The sequence below is a fragment of the Festucalex cinctus genome, chromosome 11, assembly GCF_051991245.1.
Source record: "Festucalex cinctus isolate MCC-2025b chromosome 11, RoL_Fcin_1.0, whole genome shotgun sequence".
Lineage (NCBI taxonomy): Eukaryota > Metazoa > Chordata > Actinopteri > Syngnathiformes > Syngnathidae > Festucalex > Festucalex cinctus.
The window spans coordinates 11,298,587-11,316,292 of NC_135421.1; the positions used below are offsets into that span (position 1 = coordinate 11,298,587).

At 38.4% G+C, this 17,706-nt stretch overlaps 1 long non-coding RNA gene across 3 annotated transcripts; it reads left to right on the forward strand.

Annotated features, from left to right (window-relative positions):
• Nucleotides 1-299: 299 nt before the first annotated feature.
• Nucleotides 300-17,068, forward strand: LOC144030723 (uncharacterized). 3 transcript variants are annotated; one of them, XR_013287339.1, is made up of 5 exons: nucleotides 300-412; nucleotides 515-643; nucleotides 1,808-1,930; nucleotides 3,286-3,375; nucleotides 16,159-17,068. It is a non-coding gene; the product is annotated as an uncharacterized LOC144030723 (long non-coding RNA). The 3 variants fall into 3 exon arrangements; XR_013287337.1 differs by lacking the exon at nucleotides 16,159-17,068 and adding an exon at nucleotides 5,271-5,729; XR_013287338.1 differs by lacking the exons at nucleotides 1,808-1,930; nucleotides 16,159-17,068 and adding an exon at nucleotides 5,271-5,729.
• Nucleotides 17,069-17,706: the final 638 nt, after the last annotated feature.

Genomic DNA, 17,706 nt, shown 5'->3' on the forward strand with positions numbered 1-17,706 from the left:
AGGTGTAGAACAAATTTGATTAGACGAGGAACAAAGAGAGTTGCACAGAGGGACAGAAAGCAATAATCCGGTAAACACACACACTTCTCAGACTGCTACCACAGACAGTGAATTGATCTGATTGGTTGTGACTAAGTAAAGGATTAAAGATTGACATCACAAAGCTCATGACATCACATAGCATAAATCCAGTTGAAACATCACATAGCGTTTTTACAGTTGAAACCAGATGATGGTTACATGATGGTTACATCAGTTCCAAACAGATACTTGACCTCACAGTCACGAACCCAAACTTAACAGGTCATGAACTCAAACTTAACCTTGGCGTGACCCCAGACATGACATACACGATGTACGGCGAGAGGAAAAGTGATTGTTAAGCCTTGCACGCATGATTTTGACCATGAATGTGAGAGACACCACACAATACGAAGACAAAAATCATGCGAGCATGTGTGCTCTTACAGTGGATGGTGTACTGTACACATAAAAATATCTCCAACAATTGCAGTCTCCTCCCCCATACCAGATGTAGTACCAAGACTGAACCGGGAGAGGCAGCATGGTGACAGCAAATACAAAGAAGAAGAAGAACTACCAATCTACTAGGCCAAATGTTTGCAATGCTGCCTTGTTTTAGGTACAGTATATTTTTTTCAAGAGAAAGCTACAAATGTTTTGCAAACTACAGTATAACAACATTGACTAGCAGATTGCAATCAATAGCAGTGTAGCCTTCGGACCAACATGTCAACCAATCTTGTTATCTATTGATCATAACTTAAAAGCTCATAACTTAAAAATATGTCTCAATTTTAAGACGTATACATTATTTTCCTTGCCAATTTTGTTAATTTTTCTCCCATTTTGTTAGATTAATTTACTTCCTATGTTAAGATCTTGAAATACTCTCAACTTTTTAAAATTAGCAATTTAAAACCAATGGTAAGTCATGATTATGATCACAATTTTATTTAGTACATCCAAGCATGCTCTCCCCTTAGTGAATGGTTGCCAGTCCGTGAAAATGTATTTGTTTGAACCGGCTCGTGGCGCAAAAAAAAGGTTGGGGACCACCGGCTTAGAGGGCCTCTTGTGCCTTAACTGAACCGGTGGGTCAGGAACCAAAAGTAGGACAAAAATAAAGTAGGTAAACCAAGGTTATGACGGTACACAGTAAATTTACTAATAATTTACTCTAAAAAGACTACATTTGGTCCCAGTCTAAACTGAGTAAAATCTACACTTAGATGAAAGTAAAATATTCCAAATAAAGTTTACTCTAATAATTAATAATAATAATTATAATTGTACTCTCTTCCTGTATTTACTGTAATTACAACTTTACTACTGTGTTATTACACATGTTACACATGTTACATAACTGTACCCGTATTTGGCTATCATTATCATTTTAATGGGTAGTTTTTAACAAAAGTCAATGAAAATTTGTTGAAAATGATGTTGAGGGCTGGATCTGGTTTGCAGAACTTTAGTTAGAAATCTGCACTTTAGAGACATCTGATAATCAGGCAGTTGGCAACTTTGATCAAAATGTGTGAATGGGGTTCAAAATTGGCCTGATCCTCAGTATGTTTTTACTGGCATTAGATGGCCAACTGCTGCGTCCTCATGGCAACATTTGACGTCTTGTTGTACGAGTGCTAGCGATGTAAACAAGACAGCAAGGGTAGCAAGTTGGGTCTACATGTGTGATTATTATTTGTGTATGCTTGGGAACATGCCTGTGCACCTGCGCTCGCAAATGATGTTTTGTTGTGCACTTTGTTCTCTGTCCCGCCAGAAAATAATTACAGCAACGGGGGAAAGACGGCATTTAAAAAAAAGAGCTTCAGAGGACGTCAGAGAGGGTAGCAGCAGCAGTAGAAAGACAGCAAGATGGCAATTACATCGCCTCATATTGGACGTCCGTCAAAACACTTCTTATGTTAATAAATGTTGCATTTTTACATCTTGTTCCGGAATAGCGGAGGAAAAAAAAAAAAGTCTCGTTATTGCGCGAGGAGCTGAAAAAGCAAGACGAGTCGGGTGGAGACAATGCTGCCTCTTTTATAAAGATTTATGACACGCATGCCCACAGACAACACCCCCTCCTTGCTTCACTCAATGCTACCATTTACATATCGTACGCTCAGACATGCACGCACACTCATTAGGAGTGGAGGTGCGCGGTCTGCGCGAGATGACACCGGATGATACGCACCTCCTTGACAGCAGATCTGAGAGAGATCCCCGTGTAAGAACAGCAATGAAGGCTCCTAATATCTTTGATAGTGTCGTTATGCTAATGATAGGGCCCCGATGTAAAATTCATGAAGTGTATTAAGTGTTGAGATACTTACAGTATGGCGGTTCTGAGCAGACATTACGCGTTTACCCTAATTGTTTTTCGACAGTTAAGTGCGGCTAAATGACTTTCATGCTTTAGCGTCTGAATGCTGTCATGGGTTAGCATTGTTTTTATTTACTTTGCTGCTAGTTGCTTCTTGCAGCCGTTTCTGGAGTAGCGAATCAGCATTTGTTTTAACATTAAAACGTATTAGAGTAGTTGGCTGCTTCATCAAAAAAAGTACAAAGACGTTTATCCCTCTATTGTCTAGTCTGCTAGTTCAATAAATATTCACCCCTACAGCACAATCAACAGACAATCTGGTATACAGTCCATATTTCTGGTTTGTGACGCTGTTGCCGTAGCTATACAGTAGACTAGAGCAGGCTCATATGTCTATGTGGCGGCCATGTTGGCAGGAACGGCTGTTGTCGGTACCAGATGTGATCGGGCTGCCAGATTGTATCGGGTCGTTTACAATTGTTCAAAATAACAAAATTTATGGACTAAAATTGTAAAAACGTAAATAAACCTAAAAATATAAAAGCACAATACTTTAAGAATGAAAAAAAAAAAAAAGATTGAAGCGCCTTCGCGCTTGCCGGTGACATCAGTACAGCGGCGCTAACGAAGTTAGCTTCAGTTTGGTTTCTTTTTTAGCTGTTCACAAATCAATCACAAGAACAAAAAACAGTCTTAATGATAATAGGAACACATTAACAATCCAAACCGACAATATTTGTTACATCTGAGACAATTATTTTGTATATTTATCATTTATTCAATCTATTTTATTATTTAGTCAATATATTTTGCGATTATATTGTTAAGTTTACTTAAGTTTTTACAATTGCAATCCATATGTTTTGTTATTTAAATGACATTTTTAATATTTTCTTTCCAATGTTTGACGTCAACTGGATCATTTCCAGCCAATCCTGTAGCGGGACGTGTTCGTTAGGCGACCCCCGATACCATCTGGGAGCCTGATCACATCTCGGACCGACACCGTCCCATCAAAGGTAATGGAAAGCATGGACATTAGCGTAGCATGGCTTTAGGGACACAGCTCAAAAGGAGTGTGTTGTATCTTCTAATTCAGATTTATGACTGATTACCAGAGCGAGTTATCATCATGTAGTACTATACACATCTCTCAACCGTGCTATTTTTGGTACAGTATGCTCTAAAAACAGTTGGGTCAAAAATAACCTAATTATGGGTCAAAAATGGACTGATCCTCTACTTGGGTCTATTTGAACCCAACAAGCCCTCCAACAATTACGACCATGCTGGTCGTTTTACCATGCACCAAAATACGACCAATGTTAAAGAGCGGCAAAATACAAAACTGAGACACGAACCTGGATCGTCTGGTCAGGAGACTAAAGTCTATATTACTGAACAATCCAGTAATGATATTAGTGTTCATTTTTAGTGTTGACATGTACAATATGTCAATTCACCGTCACGGACTAATAGTTGGGGTTAGGATGAGGCTTTCAGTGAGGTTGTACAGTACACGTTACATCTTTACATGGGATACTAATGGTGGAGATTAGGCTGTGATGTTGTAGACCATGTTACAAAACATGAAGTCAACACTAATATATTTACTGGCCAAGTAGCTCAGTCAGATAGGCACTTGACTTCTGACCAGACGGACTGGATTCAAGTCTTGCTTTGATATTGTTTCAATATTTAACATAGCCGTTAGAGTTCGCTAAACTAAAATACGTAACACTTGGTCGTAATTTGGTACATTTTCAAAATGACATATGCGGTCATTTGACCGAACATTGAGTCAAGAAATTGGTCTTTTGGTGTAAAACAACTCATAGCTATTGGTCAAAGTCAAATCCTTTACCTGGGTCAAAAAATTGGGTCATTTTGTATGAAACAACCCAAAAAGTTGGCTCAAATTGACCCAGAAAGTGGATCGGTCCTTTTTTTTTTTTTTTTTTTTTTAAATCCACAATTGGGTTACTTTTGACTAGTGATGCACGATAATATCGGTGGCCGATAATTACCGGCACTTATCGACCATTTTGACGTCAAACAGATAAACCAGATAATAGAGAAATCTGCCGATAATTATCGGCAATCTGATTTCATACAGATAAACCAGATAATAAAGAAATCCATCAATAATTATAGCCATGCAACATTTGTCCATCTGTTGTGTTTGTGGCTCATATCAATAAAATTCAGCTTCATGGTGCTTTACATACAATGAAACATTGTGCAAAGTTTATACAATGTTTCAATGTATTTATTAGACTTATAGTAGCACTTGAAAGCATATTTGTATACAAATTAATTTTGCAAACAATTATCGGCTTACTTATCGGTTATCAACACCTCTATCGGCACCTCTAAATTATTGGTTTATCTGTATCGGTTGAAAATAGCATTATCGTGCATCCCTACTTTTGACCCAAATGTTTTTAGAGTATATACTTTTGTTGTCAAGCCCTTTTCCAGAGGTGACAAAAGGAAGCACACTCGAGCAATCTTCCAATCATTACAAATGAATGTCCTGTAACTGACTGATAATTGCTGAACCCATTTGAACATGTTTGCCAAAACAAAACAGCAGCACCGACCAAAGAATGTAACTCTGAAATAATATCTATAAATATTCCAGTCTTAATTTGTCATACCTTCAAACCCCAAAATACGAAAATGTGATTCCCCTGCTGAACATCTAAGCAGAGGGAAATGCAAAACAAATCAGGCAGGGGGTCCCGCAGTGGAAACCTCGTCCATCCTGTCACTTCAAAAAGTTTCCATATCAAGCTGTCCATCATCGACTGTTATGAGTTTGGACTCTGTGCCGCTATAGTGTGGGCATTCACACTTGCTGTGTGTGTAAAATCTCCAAGGAATGTCTCTCAAGCACGTTTTCATTTGTCAGGAGGAGGTCCGGGTCCATTGGAGATGGCACAGCTAAGCGGGACTGTCAGCCAATCAGGAGGCTTTTTGATTTGTCTTGAAATTGGTGCTCAGTTCAGATTAACCTGCGCTCCGACGCAGGTGTGGGAATGCGGCGTGATTAGACGGCTGGCGGATGCTCGCACATCTGGGGAACAATTAGCCCGGAAGTGAACTCAAGTGACAGTGTTGTCAGATTTGACGTGTTTAAATTTAGAGCGGCAGATGTCGCACGGGTCAAAGAGGAGCGTCGCAGAGGAGGGCGGCTTCTCTGATTAAGCCGCTGTCATTGCAAATGAGCTTTTAAACAAACTGGAACAAATGTAAATGTGTAATTAGCGCGGTCGGTATGCGCGTTAAAGGAAAGTCTGATGTCTGTCAAGTGCAATGATTACGATTCATTTGAACAACAATATTACTGTCTATTTGGAAATATTCACTGTTTCCCAACTGCTATTTTACAGAATCGTATTGCATCCAATTGAAAATAAATAAATAAATAAATAAATAAATAAATACATACTGACTAATTATTGGGGAGGCTTTATTTTATGGGAGGTTTTTTTTGGGGTCTGTTTTATGGAATATTTTTTTCTGCCATTAAAAAAATAAGATGAAAAACAGAAGCTGATGCTTTGTTGTTGTATTTATAATAATAATAATAATAATAATAATAATAATAATAATAATAATAATAATAATAATAATAACGATTATTATTATTATTATTATTATTATTATTATTATTATTATTATTATTATTATTATTATTGCTATTATTATTATTATTATTATTATTATTATTATTATTGCTACTATTATTATTATTATTATTATTATTACAAATGTTTCCTCCGTGTTTTTCATAATGATTCTCCCCTGTTTTCCTGATTTTTTATTTTTTCGTGTTTTTCAGAATATTTGTTTTCTGTGTTTTGGATTTTGTTTTTTGTGTTTTACAGAATTTTTTATTGACAGAAAAAATATTTAAAGAAAACCCACTGAAACCATATTACAAAAACAGAAATAAATTATTTCATTAACAATGTATATTTAAAAAAATATATATATATTTAAAAAAAACAGTCACCCCCTCCAAAAAAAAGTCAGAAAACCATTTTGTTTTCCAAGTGAATGCAATACACTTCCGTACTATTGAACCAAAGAACATAACATATTTGTATTTTAGATTAGAAAAAAAAAATAAAAAAATCTCACAGCACACTTCCGAACAAAAATGTCACACAAGTGAATACAGTTTAATTGTCAGTGGAAAAGATTGAATTGTTCTGCCACTATAGTCACAATACATCACTCACACAGTCAGTTGACGATATATACATTATTTTCAGTAAATAAATGGTAAAAGGGTCTCACTTGTATATCACTACAACACACAGCAGTAAGCACCTACATGTTTCCTCATCAATAGCAAATTGACCTACTGTAACCTTCTCGAGAGGTAATCTTAAAAACAAAGGTAGTTCTGGAACACATTTACTGTGGTTTTGCAAGGCCCTAAATGCGTTATACTGTTCCTAAAATAATAGCAGAAAACTTTATAGTGTTTTTGTTGTGTGCGGTGATTCAAAGGCTACTATATGAATATTGGCTTGTCTACTATCAAAGCTGTTGTCTGAATATTTTAGCCGCTGAGAGTGGACACAGAGAATTAGCAATGATGATGTGACAAGGATGTCTGTCAATTGGATGTTTGATGCCAGCTCACAGCGAATTAGAGGCGGCTAGCTGCGGAAAATAAACAGCCTTTGAAGCGCATTATTATGTGACATGCTGCATTCACTGGTGGAAGTGGTGAATTAATGAGACAGTAACAAAAAAAAATCTTCCTATTTCCCTTTAGGCAGATCCAAAACTTCGACACAAAGAATTAGCATATGTGACTGAGATGCTACACATCTGGGCCAGCATTTTTTTTTTTTTTTTTTTTTCCGTGAGCTCAACTTTCACACTTTAAAGCAAAAGCTGCCAAATAAACATTTGGATTCATGCAAAAACAAAATGACTACTTTACACTTTCAATGTAGATGTCGTGTCGCTAACACAGTTTAATCTGTGTGGTCCATTTTTTTGTTTTAGTTATTGTTGGTTTTGTGTCTTACAGTCAAACCAGGAATGGGCATAACAGTCAGTTCCTATTAATTGATTTTTATTAATTAAATGATTATAATTGATTATACTTTGCTTAAAAAAGACCTCATTCAAAGAAAGTTGAGACTTCTTTTATAGCACATGGGTAATATCATTCTTCCATCCATCCATTTTCTGAACCGCTTGCTCCTCACTAGGGTCGCGGGGGTGCTGGAGCCTATCCCAGCTGGCTTCAGGCAGTAGGCGGGGTACACCCTGTACTGGTTGCCAGCCAATTGGAGGGCACACAGAGACGAACAACCATCCACACGCACAAGCACACAATTCGGAGCGCCCAATTAACCTGCCATGCATGTCTTTGGAATGTGGGAGGAGACTGGAGCACATGGAGAAGACCCACGCATGCACGGGGAGAACATGCAAACTCCATCCGACGTCTTCATTCGTCATTAGATTGTAAAAAATTCTAAAAAAAAAAAAGAAGAAAAAATAGACATTCACATCATTTTTAAAGCTCAACATCGTCATGATGTCCTCAACTGGTTGGTTTTCCTCGGTTATCATTGGACAGCAGCAATGTTATTTGATTCTCACAATGTCTTTAACGCTGTCCGCGACCAGTCCAATGTGCAACCAAGCTCATACGGAACCCGAATGAAGATGGATGGATGGATGGATGGATGGAAAATTCTCTGGTATATGCTTTTTATTTATGGTACCCAGAAAACTCGTGAGCCGGCCCGTGACGTTTGTAATGTGAGCCCGAGGGGACTACTTCAGATGAATGAAAAAATGTATAATAATCTGCTTACTTCTTACACCAATACTAAATCAGAATACTGTGTTTCAGCTAGTGGGGGCCACATAGAACATCTAATTTAAAAAAAAAAAAAACTTTGGCTGATGACGTATCCCGAGGGTTGCCAACTTTCTCATCCCGAAATAAATGACCGGTGCACGGCACGGTGTCATGGTGGTGCGAGCATGATGTGTGAAATCAGTGTATATTCTGATTAGATTCGAAATGCACAAAGTCTGTACATTCCCTTTAATCCTTACTACAGGCCATCATTATGTAACCTCATACAAAACCTCAAAGAAACCACAATTTGCCTCTTTACCTAAAAAAACAGGTGCAAAAAAAAAAAAAAAATGAATGAGGAGCGATCCATGGAGACTTTTCTTTCTTTTCTTTCTTACAGGTTTATCCATTCTCTCTTCCTAACCAACCGGACAACACTACATATTATTATTATTATTATTATTATTATTATTATTATTATTATATTCTAGCCACTTACACAGTATAAGCCGCTACAACAAATGCACGTTACGATGTCTGATGCCTGTGATTGGCTGACAGGTGCCGTGCTCGAGACATTGCCGTTTAGCTGATCGAGGACCTGTATAGTGCGGTTTGCTGTGTTAAGCGCTGATTGCGAAACTTGCCAGTAAGCTAAATTCTCGCAGTATTTGTTCATAAATAGCACGAGAATACATCTTGTATTGCTCCCGCTGATACGTTCGCAGCCGACGTATTAAGATCGGCGTTTAGACTGCGACATGAAGCTGTGACGAAACCAGGAAGTGCCTCTCTCTCTCTCTCTCTCTCTCTCTCTCTCTCTCTCTCTCTCTAGTTGCCTCTCTTACCTTGCAAGATCTCCACATAACATCACACCCAATGACTCATTTTATTGGCTACTTGTCAACCTATGGGAGTAGCCGTGGTCCAAAAATGGCAAAGATGCCATTTGCTCAATTTCGTGCAAGAATTGAGAATTATTTTACGGGACTTTTGAGGTCCCGTACGGGACATAACAATTTTGCCCAAAATAAGGGGCGTCCCGGCGAATATGGGACAGTTGGCAACCCTATCCCATACATTATTTCGCCACAATTGAAAGAAGTCTATTTTGTCTTTTCTCTTGCCGCCACGACCCCTTTCGGAACTGAACCACAATGTACTTACAGGGTTGTTTGCCATATGACAGCAACACATTTGCAATGCCATAAGGGACCCTATTTCCCTGGTAGTAGGTACTTATCTTAGCCTAGCTTAGCATAAGAACCTAAAACATAAAACTGGGCTTTCACTCCACTTCTTGTTTTTGTAAATGGCTCCCGTCTGGTGTAGTACACTACAATTCACTATCAGTTTGACCTAGAGGGTGTGCGGCCACACCTGTACGCCATTTCACTCCCACGGTTCCCACCGTGGAAAGCGTCTGAGTGACAGCTGCACTTCAAAGGCTCTCGTCTGTCATGTCCATCTAAAGCGGCCAAGAGAGCAAGAGAGAGAGAGAGAGAGCGAGAGAGAGAGAAAGGGAGAGGGAGAATAAGTTGTGTTCACAGGGGCCAATTTGGGATGATTGGCCTTGAAACGCAAGCTTCCCTGTGTTCCTTTCAAGTGACCCATAGCCCGCCAGTGTAGTGTAAAATTATCCCGGCCATGTTTGTGTTGTGTCAGATGTGGTGACTGCCAGAAACTCCTCGTAATTGTCTAAGTGCTCCGGCGTGTCAGAGCTGTCCGTCACTCCTCCCAAACTTCAGCTTCTCAAAATATTTTTACTGAATGGCGGCGGACAAACTACTTTCACTGATGGAGTTGTCACTTTGGTGCTTTTGCGAGGAAAAATATTTTAGCTCGGTGAGAACACACACACACAGACACAAAGCGACTGACATGTGTTCCCGCTTTTTGGGAGAAGGCAAAATGAGAACGGCGTACTTGTTCGCTCTTTTTGTTCTTTGATACTTTTACAAATTCAAGACTATGAGCTTTTCTTGTCACATCTCATTGAAGTCGATGTTAACCTGAATGTGACACTGCGAAAATACATTCCTCGCTAAGTCTGCTCTTTAAGATCGGACACGCATACGCGTTTTCTCTCATGTGTGCACTTAAAATGGAAACTATTGAGTGAGGATCATGAAAAGAGCGAGTGTGAAGTTTCATTCGATTTGGGAAGACGGTTAGCATCAAGCTATCGCACACACACAAAAGAGGCACACAAAATGGTTGTACACAAGAATCACAGTTTAAAAGGAGAGTAGAGCAAAAATGATAGAAGTCAGATATGTTTGATAGGTCTTAAGAACAGTTTTGAACATTCTTGAAGGTTTTAGTTAATAAAATGCAGATTGTTTAATGTAACAATAGCACAGACACTTAAAGTGTAGTATTAGTACCACTGGTGGTACGTGGGCTCCCCCTAGTGGTATGAGATATAATCACTGAATTCAATGTTCAAACTATATATAATGTTGTGGCATGAACTTTTTATTTATTTATTTTTTCATTTTTAATATCCAGCACAGCACTTTGGGTAGTCGATGTAAAGTGAAAATGAAAACAGAAACGAGTGTTACAAACTAAATTTGAACAAAAAATAAAATCGCAAAGTATATGAAATTAGGCTTCAAAATAGTGAAAAATGTAGACATTCTTTCAGCTCTCAGGCACTGTGGGAATGTCTGCTGAATTTAGTGAGAACATCCACCGTTGAGCTTTCAACTGTGTACCAAATACATTCATAAATGTGGCATATGCCTTATATGTTTGAGCCACCAAAATATGGCCACTTACTGCCTCCGGTGGCTGGAATGTGTTCCACAGTCATAGTGGGGCTTTTCCACAGCAGAACATCGCTTTTGTTCAGTTGCTGGCTTCCCCCAAATTATCGGAGCTTCATTTACAGTATTTTTTTTTCCCTGTACACTGGTTTGTACACGAACATTACCAATTCCACCCCTTCAAATTTTATTTTACGCTTAGTTTACACGTGGTGCTCTCATCAGAGCTACAATCAGTGAGAATGTACATGCAATTTCAGGCCTATTATTTGGGATCCTTGTAAAACAGACCCTAAGAGTTAAAATGCAAGTGAACCAACAGAATTTCAAAATTTATACAACCGAGTAGGAGCTGACAATTGCTCCTAGTTCTGCGTTCATTCAAATATAAGATGTCATTTTCTCTAGGGAATGTATGTTTGTACTGTAACATATCACGCAAAATAGCTCAAAGCAAGCTAGCGACGACGTTTCACATCCAAAATTATCAATGGTCAAATTCAATGTATAATATTTACAAGTACTGTCGAGGTCATTTCTGATGCTGATGTTTTTGACTTTGTGTTGGCACCAATGTAAGTCTACATTTGAGAATGTGTTGTTTTTACAAGTCCATGTTTGGGAACGCAAATCTGATGTCATATTAGGGTGTCAGAATGGCTTGCAGAGGTTTACTGGTCTAAATTCAAGATCGTAAATTTTATTATTGCTTCCCAGTGCATTGACATTTGTGTAATGTGCGATATAATAGACAGTTTGATCGCCGCTACTAACCTCCCTTATTACTTCATCTTCCTATCCAAACACTCTCGCTGCAGTCTTCCAAGGGAGGCAGAAAAATCATTCTTTAATTGAATAGGTGTCAAATATGTTTTCCAAATGTACTAAAAGGTTATCGTTGTTACACGCGGACAAGCACTTATATCGGAATCAATGTTAACTTTGTTACCAGGAAAATTTACGGCCTCTCCGAGGTGACCGCTGTGCGCCGACTCAATCGGTGTGTTTTCACAAAGTGCAGCTCGGGGCTGATTTATAATGCCGCGGTAGAAAAAAATAACATATCGGAGAGGTGCGAAGGAGGCATAAATAACAAGTCTGTATTTTCCTTTGTGGGCGTGACACATGAAGATTATGTATTGTTAGTGTTAGAGCGGCAGGGGGGCGTCGATTTAGAGCCAACCGCGGTAATATGAATAAATGACATACGACTCCACAGACAACCTCTGTTGCTTTCAAACGGGCGAGTGCTTGGATGGCTTCCCCTCGCTTGACACCTCGCCTCTCTTTGCAGCAATCAATGCTGGTTCAAAGGGATCATTTAAGAATGAGCAGAAAGACAAATAAAGACAGCGGAGGAGCGTCGCAGTTACTCCCCTGCAAAGGCGTCACGATTTGTCTTGAGCAAGTTTGCTTTATCTAATAAAGTGTCTTCGGATTAAGATGGATACTTCAAACGCCGCTCCGTCTCTGTAATCACAAAGGAGGGAGGCGCAACTCACACACACCTCGCTCAATTTATTATTAATAAGTACATCAGTGGGAGAACGATATCCTGGGGACCCCAAACACCCGCCGAGCGCAGCATTCATCAAAGCATATCACAATACTCAGGATACACGGGCTCCAATAACAGATAATTGATGGGAGACGTCTGTGGTCGTGGCTGATGCTGATGGTTATATAATGATATTAATATCATTTTACACTTCACACCAGATGAATGTTGAGGGGGGGAAACGTGTACGCCGCTTTTTACGACGCCAGTAAAAGGTCTGTTGATGATGGAGGGGGCAATGCTGCGGTGTCGGGATAGAAGCGGCCGTTAGTGGCTCGACGTGAAAAGTTGATTCAATGCTTCCTCTGTGAGGACATTTTAACAGGATAACAAATTACAAACACTGTAAGATTAGAAAAACACTCAGGAGACACAGCAGACCTCCGCCAAGCCTGAAAATCATAATGTAAAGATATGGCGCCATCTGGTGGATCTGATAGTTTACGTAGCGACCCCAATGCAAGTAGACTGTAATTGTAAAGGGTGGAAATAATGAAAATACTACATCCATCCAAAAAGTCTTACACAAATCACTTCCCTAGTTTTTGCGTAATCCTGCTACAAAAACAGCTAAAAAATTATACTTTTACATACATCGTATTTGACTGTTTTGGGTTTATGTGAATCTGTGATCTGATTTTTTTGTTTTGTTTTGTTTTGTTTTGTTTTAAAACTTCTCATTAAGTCAAATTGGGGGCCCCAAAAATATGTACAGTACAACAAAATCACCTATATTGTAAATTCTATAGATCTATTTAGAGCGGGACCAAATAGACTCAGTTTTAGACTAGTATTTACACTTGGAAGAGAATAAAATAAAGAATTGGAAAAAAATAAAAAAATAAAAGTGACTCAAGGGTTGAGGAACGAACTTACGACCTTCAGTTTGGGAGAAAGCCGATCTACTCCCTGAGCCACGCAGCTCCTGCTTTCTATTAGTATATCACTCGTGTCAGCTGGAGCTGATTCCATGATCCCATGGAATCTTCCAAGAGACCAAAAACGATGTCTTTGGTCACCTGGAGACAGGCAAACAGCAGGAGGCGAATAGCTCAGAGGGTAGTGTGACAGTCTCCCAAGCTGAACGTTGTGAGTTTGTTCCTTAACCCTTGAATGACTTTTATTTAATATTTTCATTTTTTAGTTTCTCCTCGTAGTTTTTACTCGTAGATTTTCACTCTACGCAATCGCCCATGAATAACTGTTTACATGGATGTTAACCGCTCAGCCAAATCTACACCTTGGGCAGGTTTGCCCCCCAAAAGTCTGATTTTGTAGCCTAAATTTACAGATTACATTTTAAACAAAACCGACGATAGTTGATTGGGCCAAAGTGAAAATCAGGCTGAACCAAATTACTTTTTTGGTTCTGGTTCTGAATTTAAAGAAAAATAATTAGGTCCTTGGATATTTCTTTTTAACTCTTTTACTGCCACACATTAGCAAAAAACAACCCCCAATGCCAGCGGATTTCGAGCATTTTAACTCATTTTTCGAAGCAAACAGAATATTGTGTTGTTTTTGCTACATAAACAACATGGGTACCACATGAAAGATCACATTCCATTCTTTCATTAGGAAAAAAAAGTATGTTTCTACCTTATTCCGTTCTTTAGTAATCAACATTTGAAAATAGGTCATTTGAGTGACATTGAGCGAAAATTGAAAAGAAAAGATACATTTGCTCCACAACAGTGACTTTGATACTATTTTTTGTTTAGTGATGCTCCGTCAAATTAGGTTTAATGTTACAAAGGCTTTGATCATTCACGTCAGCCTTGAAATCGTTCTATTTCATCAGATTGCGTCATGTTTCATTGTAATTTGCAGCTCTAGTTAGGGCCCGAGCAGCTACCGCTGCCATCTGCTGGCCATAGTCAGTGGGTGTTTTTGATTTCACAACTCATCGACCCGGCTGCGCTGCACCTGGACGGTGCACTGACCACTGATATATTCACACAAAAAAAAAATAGTTGACATCACTTAACGTTTATGGCAGCATACATCGTGATTTTACTCAACGTTACTAAACGTTTTTGGCAGTCAAAGAGTTAATCATTTCAAATGTATGCTTATTTCCTTCAATCTCAAAGTCAGTGTAGCTATGGCTCAATGAGCCTGTTTTATTAATACAAAAAATAATTTTTTGCTTTACGGATTAGAGTTTGTAAAAACACAAACAAACAAAAATAAAGCAAGTAAGCAAGCAAACAAACAAAAACAAACTCAAACAAACAAAATGAGAACGTACACAAGCAGCTACAGTTAACCAAAGCTCACTTCTGGAGGGTCACATGAGACTCAGACCATGTCACTGATGTCCCTCACAAGGCCACGCCCCCGACAAGCTGTTGTGCCAACATAAAGTAATTATGCTTTATAAAATGAGTTAATTTTATATATTTTCTTTAATTGTGTTTTTATTTGACAGTTTTTTTTCTTTATTAAAAACTCATTAAAAAGAGGGTCACCAACCTTTTTGAAGCTACTTCTTGACCACTGATTAGTGCAAAAGGCTCCCAGTTTCATGCATAATTCGGAAAGAACAAATTTGCCCAACTTACCTTTATTAGTGTTTCTGTAATATATTATTCTCAATAGTTAATAGCAATATTCAAATGTCACAACACAACAGTTATCATGGTATGAACCTAAAGATATAATAATTGTTATGATATTGTGCGAGGTTGGCGATAATAAATTTGATATTTTTATTATTTTCTATGTACAATTAATATCTTTGAAAACATATTTTGCAACTTGCTGTCGACTGTTAATGACATCACAAAGGCTCAGGTAACCAATCACAGCTCAGCTTGTGAATGTCACATGACCAAACCTAGAGAAAAGGTCAGCTGTGATTGGTTACCTGAGCCCTTGTGATGTCATTTTCAGTCAACAGCAAGTTGCAAAATGTATTTTTAAAGGTACTAATTGTATGTGAAAAATAATGAAAGTATCAAATTAATTATACACAAAATATTAACTTTTTATTGCTATAATAGGCTAAATAAGTGAAGTCTCTTTAATATTGAGGCACTGACTTAGTAATGCACGCATTCAGAGTGAATCGAATCATTTTGTGGAGGATCTCAACGTCTTATGTTCTCTTTAGCGTGGGTCTTAAACGTAGGTGGCCAAAACATGCCTAATTAAAATCTAAATGCTCTAATAAATTAAACACCTTAGGGCGCTGGAACCACACAAATGGAATACAACCTCGTCTTTAAATATTGCCATTATCGTTACACCCTAAGACTTAATGATATTAATCATTAAAAAACAAAAAACAAAAAAAAAAACAGATAAATATCAATACTCAACACCAGGTTGGTGACCCCTAAGTAAGATATTATGAACAAACTGAGTTCTGAGCTTGGTTGTGGAATAGTTTAAATTTAAACTAAATAATTTGTGAATTTGCATAGTTGATGCATTCGGTATCTCTACTTACAGTATATGTACCAATGAGAATGAGGCTAAACAAGCCAGTATTGATTGTTTTTTTTAAATATGAAAAACATGGTTGTTTTCACATAAAAGTGTACACATTTTTCATGAGATGCATGTTTTTCATTGGATGGCAATGCCTGAAATGTTTGTTTTTTTCTTTTTCAATAAATCCCAGCATTGGTGTGGAAGTGTTAATGGGCTTGATTGAGCCTGCATGTGAAAAGTCCCGTTTGGCGTGACAGATGGGCGACTATCATGCGTCGCCGCTCCCACCCGCCTGCGCTCCGTGTTGGGTTTCCAGCAGACGGAACTGTGACTGACACACGCAGCTATCGGAGCCATGTCTGCGAGCAGGAATTCAATCAATACGAGCGGGCCCTGGACAAGCTATATAGCATGTTAGAGCGCACTTAGAGCAAGGCCGGCCCATCTGTTCCTAGTCCCCGACCAGCTCCCCTTGTCACATGTCAATCTGCGGCGCTAATGTCCGATAGATTGCGTTATCATCCGCACGCTTTGATGCACCTTCGCCGGCGTTATGTAATGAAGCTGTAAACTCAATTGCCGGCAGCTCTTGATACGCATCGCATCTGTCCGCCCCTCCTCGGGGACCGCCATTGTGGCTCCTCAGGTGAAGGCGCGTTACAATAGCACTTCATTAACAAGAAAATCAAGTGCATGATTGATTTTACTTCATTTTTTTTTTTTATCTTTTTTTTTTTTTTAACTTGCCATTTAATTATTCCCTAATCTGCTTTTAATTTTATACAATCCACGTGCAAATTAATGGCAGGTGGGAGAGTGATTTCCCTCTTGAAAATGGGAGGAAAAGGAAGGTTAATTAACAATTTGACCTGTAGGGCCTCTAAAGAAGACTTATTGGTGGAGGAGCTTGTGCATAATCAGCTGTGCTTTTAAGGTGAACAACCCTGAAGTGCCTTGAAGCACCCACATAATGGCTGCATCATTAGTGGCGCATTCGCAGTAGTGCCGCGAGGTGCACTGTCGTGGATGTTGTTCTTGACTTGATCTATTACGTATTTTCATCCTTAAAAGATGCAAACATGTTTTTCTTGACGCGTGTAAAGTTTTGACAGTGACAAGTGAAAATGCACAAGATGAGTCTTGTTACACCAGCTCAGACGCATATTTTTCTAATAATATGGCATTTGAGGGGTTTTTGAACGCAAACACTACGGAGATGATTTTATTTTATTTTTGTCCAAGCTTGGTGATACATCATTTTATTGCTAGTCATTAACGTTATGTTGTCAACGACAGTGTATTTATGTTGCCATCTGCTGTGTATCTGTCTATGTGTTTATGTAATTGAGATGTAATTAATTGTAATATTCATTTAGGCATGATTAGCCAGACGCTTTCCTAGGTGGCACATTCCATTTCCTTTTCTACTTGTACTTAATAACAAAAGGTGCAATGAACCTCCACATTTTTATTGTTTAGTATTGAAAAATCACCTATTTGTGGATGTTTTTAACTTCTCTGTAATTTACTGAAAAATAAAACGTATTTGTTGAGTGAATGTTGTACATTGTCTCTTTTTTATGCTTTCTTTAAGTTTTGAAGAGATTTGCGCACATGTCAGCAAGTATTTTGTCCCACTTCTCATGAGAAAATAGGAATGTAACGATAACGATATTGTGATATCGCGATATTCAAACTACTTGACTACCACAATGTTGTTGTCGTTATGTCACAATAT